Below are 5,239 nucleotides of genomic sequence, written 5' to 3'. Positions count from 1 at the left end.
GCAGAGGCTGAGACAGGGTGTGTGTGAGTGAGAGAGAGAGAGGGATGGGGAGACTGAAGACCCATGAGCGTGTGCAGTAGGGGGCAATCACCACTGGGGCGCCTTCAAAAGGGGGGGTGTGTACAGGTGAAGGTGAGAGAACGCTACAGAGAAAGGTATAACTAGAACACGTATAAGGGAGTGTGGGGAGCTCCTTGGTGGCACAGGTTTGATCCCTGTCCCAGGAATTTCCGCAGGCTGTGGATGTGGCCAAAAACAGGAATCGTGTGGATGTTGGGGAACAGAGGTGGAGTGTGGTCACTGCACTTTGTACAGCATTCCTGCCAATCACGGGGAAAAGCCTTTGTGAAGAACTGATGTGGTTTTACACCCAAGCAATACCTGCAATTGGGGTTTCCTCCACAGGGGCGGCCACCTGTCAGCATGGCTCAAGCATCTGTGAATAGCAAAATCCAGCCTGGGAAGGTGGTAGTTTTCATCAAACCCACCTGCCCCTTCTGCAGAAAGACCCAGAAGCTCCTCAGCCCATTGCCCTTCATAGAAGGGCTTCTGGAATTTGACAGTATCACAGCCACCAGGGACTCCAGCGAAATTCAAGATTATCTGCAACAGCTCACGGGAGCCAGAACAGTATCTCAGGTCTTTATCGGTAGAGAGTGTATAGGGGATGCACTGATCTAGTGAGCATGCACGAGAAAGGGAGGCTCTTGACTCGCCTGGAGCCAGTTGGAGATCTGAAATAATTACAGCAGAGCAGACCCAAGCGGATAGCCCCCTTGAGAGCTGGATGGCACTGCAGATAATGACAGCGCTTCCTGGTGCATGGACCCGGGCTACCTTCGCCCAGCCACAGCAACTGTTTACTTAAAATTCTGAAGTGTGTTAACCCAAATAATTGAGGGGGAGTGGGTTTTGGGGGGCAAAACCAGATTTTTCTTCTGACTCCATATTAAAAGTGGATCAACTTGCCCCCCCCAAAAAAGAACTGATGTGATCTAGCGAGTATGATATTAGAAAATACTTCTAAGTTTAATTTCATGATGTAAATATGAGGAGCTTCTACAGAGGTGAGCAGAAAGTGTTGGAAACTAGCTCCATTTATTTCATGAGGATTAATATTACTACATACAATGTGTGTCCATATTCCAGTTCTTATCATCAACAATGACAATACTCCAGGAGTGCCCACTGTGGTGCCGCAGAAACAAATCCGACTAGTATCCGCGAACATGCAGGTTCCATCCCTGGCCTTGCTCAGTGGGTGGGGGATCCCACTTTGCAGTGGCTGTGGTGAAGGCTGGCAGCTGCAGCTCTGATCGGACCCCTAGCCTGGGAACTTCCATATGCCGCAGGTGCCACCCTTAAAAAAAAAAGTAAATAAAGCTATTTTCAGGATAGATGGTTCTCCTTTGTTTGTGGTAAACTCCCTAGGTCCTCAATAAAATCTCACTTCATCCAAAAATAAATCAAGTTCTGATGAGATTAAGGAGAGGAAGCGGGGTGTGGATAAGAGCGGAGGAGGGACCACCTTCAGTGAGAGCGCCCCCTGCAGGTGGAGTCTCAGGGCGGAGCTGAGCTGTCCGTGGAGGCACGTGGGAGCCTTTGGAGAAATCGATAGACTTGAGGTGCGTCTGATTTATGGAATTTCTTCTTCTGAGGTTTCTAAAATGGGCAGGTTTGAGATCAAGGCGTGCAGAATAAATTCATTCATGAATTCAGCGAGTGTTGTCTGAGACCAGCTCAGTGGCAGGCACAGTGTGTGCGCTTGGGGACCGGTCCTCTGCCCAGGGATCCCTGGGCTGACTTCGACTTTTCCACTGACTTCCCCAGCTTAGCAGCTTCTGCGTGCTGTTTTCCCGCAGGCTGGTGGGTAGAAAAGATGCTGAGTCTGACCAGCGAGGTCCAGTAGAGATAAAACTTACCTACAGATGGAAGTACGATGTGCACGTGGCCGCAGTAAGAAAGGGAAAGGAAGCTATCAATTATTTTAATCTCCCGACATGGTCATTTCAAGCTATGATCAGTTCTGGAAAGTTCTTGACAAGATGGTTTAGGATCCCTCTAACTTGACACGACTTTGAAACCCAGTGTGTATCTTACACCCATAGCCCATTTCAGGTGCAGCGTGGCCACCTGGGACTGGAGGCATCCACACCGGACACCCAGATCTGGACCTTCTCACCAGCTCGTGTCATGGACCATATCTTGCTTCTAACCAGCGTTTCAAATATCAGAACCAAGGACATCAGTATCTCTGTTTGTCTTTTTTTTTTTTATCTTTTCTAGGGCCACACCCGGGGCATATAGAGGTTCCCAGGTTGGGATCGGACCTGTTGCTGCTGGCCTATGCCAGAGCCACAGCAACACCACATCCGAGCCTTGTCTGCAACCTACACCACAGCTCACGGCAACGCTGGATCCTTAACCCACTGAGCGAGGCCAGGGATCGAACCCGCAACCTCAGGGTTCCTCGTGGGATTTGTTTCCGCTGCGCCAAGACAGGAACTCCTCTGCTTGGATCTTCGTTACCTACTGCTAGTGATGGAACTAGTGATGGAACACAGTAGGTCCTTAGAATCTCAAAGGTTTTATTTTTTTTTACACTTTTGAATTACAGTTGATTTATAATGTACCAGTTTCTGCTGTGCAGCAGTTATACGTATATATACATTCCCTTTCTTATATTATTTTCATCATGTTCTAGCCCAAGAGACTGGTGCTATGCTGTACAATAGGACCTCATTGCATATCCATTCTTTGCATCTATTTACCCCAAACTCCTCGTCCATCCCATTCCCCCTCCACCTTGGCAACATGTCTGTTCTCCAAGTCCATGAGTTTATTTTCCATAAATAGGTTCATTTGTGTCATATATTAGATCCCAGATATAAGTGATATCATATGGTATTTGTCTTTCTCTTTCCGACTTATTTCACTCAGTATGAGTCTCTAGTTCCATCCATGTTGCTGCAAATGGCATTATTTCATTCTTTTTATGGCCGAGTAGTATTCTGTTGTGTGTATATACCACATCTTCTTAATCCATTTGTCTGTCATTGGACATTTGGGTTGTTTCCATGTCTTGGCTATTGTGAATAGTGCTGCAATGAACATACGGATGCATGTATCTTTTTCAGTGAAAATTTTGTCTGGATATAGGCCCAGGAGTGGGATTCCTGGGTCATATGGTAGTTCTGTACTTAGATTTCTAAGGTACCTCCATACTGTTTTTCATAGTGGTTGTACCAGTTTACATTCCCACCAACAATGTAGAAGGGTTCCCTTTTCTCCACACCCTCTCCAGCACTTGTCATTTGTTAACTTGTTAATGATGGCCATTCTGACAGGTGTGAGGTGGTACCTCACTGTAGTATCTCGAAGTTTTTAAACGTGTAGGGACAGATTCCAAAAATGAATAATCAGTACATTAAAATCATTATCATGCACATTTTCCACAGGCAGGGACAGCAACTGAACACTTTAAAGAAACAGTAGCTGTCCTATGTCCCTGATTTAACTGGAAAAAACCATGTGTCTGACATGTGGGTATGCCTGCTGCCCCCGGTGCATGAATGCACTGCAGAAGTAGCCCAGTGGGGGGAATTAATTGTGGCGCCCTCTGCTCTGTGGTCCTCAGACAAAGGACATCATGACTCTTTCCCAGCTGAGGGAACTAGTATCCAAGATCCAATTACCAATTGAAATTTCCAACTATCAATTGATAATTCCAATGATCAATTTTTAAAAATTCTAGGAGTTCCCGTCATGGCGCAGTGGTTGACGAATCCGACTAGGAACCATGAGGTTGCGGGTCCAGTCCCTGCCCTTGCTCAGTAGGTTAACAATCCAGCGTTGCCATGAGCTGTGGTGTAGGCTGCAGACGTGGCTCGGATCCTGCGTTGCTGTGGCTCTGGTGTAGGCCGGTGGCTACAGCTCCGACTGGACCCCTAGCCTGGGAACCTCCATGTGCCGCGGGAGCGGCCCTAGAAATGGCAAAAAGACAAAAAATAATAATAATAAAAAAAAAATAAAAAATTCTAGTGCCACCTCTCTATGTTTTGTAATCGGTTATTTTTCCTGATCCCTGTCTGTATGTCCAGTAATGCTTCTTTCCTGCACCCATTTCCCAGAACACAGGGACAGGCTTGTGGTGCAATCAAAGACTCAAAGAGAGGGATCCGTGTATGTCTCAGAACAAAATACAATCTCCTTGCAGAGCTACGTGATTCGAAGGAGACCTGAAGATTGTGAGAAGGGAAATGCTGGCTTCAAGGGGCTGTTTTCCAGGAGTTCCCATTGTGGCGCAGTGGTTAACGAATCCAACTAGGATCCATGAGGATGTGGGTTCGATCCCTGGCCTTGCTGAGTGGGTTAAGGATCTGGCGTTGCTGTGAGCTGTGGTGTAGGTTGCAGACGCGGCTCAGATCCCACGCTGCTGTGGCTCTGGTGTAGACAGGTGGCTACAGCTCTGATTAGACCCCTAGCCTGGGAACCTCCATGTGCCGCCGGTGCGGCCCTAGAAATGCAAAAAAAAAAAAAAAAAAGCCAAGGGGCTGTTTTCCAGATTAAACAGACCTGAGACCACAAATAGCAAGTACTGTGGGACTTAAATTCATGGGAAAGACCAGCCCCCAGACCACAGGCTGATGATGGGTGTGAACAAACTTTGGAGCGGTTTGCACAAGTGAGAGCACAAAGGAAAATGCCGAGCGGGAAACAGAGTGAGGGGAGCCCCTGGCACACCTTTGAGTGTCTTTCCACCCCATTTAAGACTTTATTCTACACTTGGATTCCCCCACAGGGAACGCAGAAAACTTTCCCTGCCCTCTGCTCAGCTGCTCACATAGACCTTCCCAGTAATTGCCAGCAACTGTCACTAATCACCAGACGTGGATGGGGGTGATGAGCCCTGGGGATGAGATTTGCTCCTCACTGGAGACGCCCCAGCCTCTCCATGCAGACAGTGTCACCGACACTACAGATGACATGATAATAACGGCACTTCTGTGGGGAGAGCAGGTCCAGGGACCCTGTCCCTATAACTGTGGCTCATCCTGATGGACAGGTCCCTGCACAGAGCTCGGAGCCATGTCCAGGCAGGTGAGCGCATCCTTGTGTTCAATCTCAGGGCAGAAACAGGAGAGAAGGGCTGTCCAGCGCAAGAGGGGCTCAGAGCTGTGCTGTTAGTACCACTGGGTGGGAGAGGTGCTGACCCTACCTTGTCCTGAGTGCCCATCCA

General features: G+C 48.1%; 1 pseudogene; it reads left to right on the top strand.

The window, feature by feature from the left end:
- Nucleotides 1-423: 423 nt before the first annotated feature.
- On the top strand, nucleotides 424-743 carry LOC125132091 (glutaredoxin-1-like; annotated as a pseudogene).
- Nucleotides 744-5,239: the final 4,496 nt, after the last annotated feature.

Source organism: Phacochoerus africanus, chromosome 8 (genome assembly GCF_016906955.1).
Source record: "Phacochoerus africanus isolate WHEZ1 chromosome 8, ROS_Pafr_v1, whole genome shotgun sequence".
Taxonomy (NCBI): domain Eukaryota; kingdom Metazoa; phylum Chordata; class Mammalia; order Artiodactyla; family Suidae; genus Phacochoerus; species Phacochoerus africanus.
The sequence above is the reverse complement of the archived record's forward strand: the minus strand, read 5'-3'. Positions and strand labels throughout refer to the sequence as shown.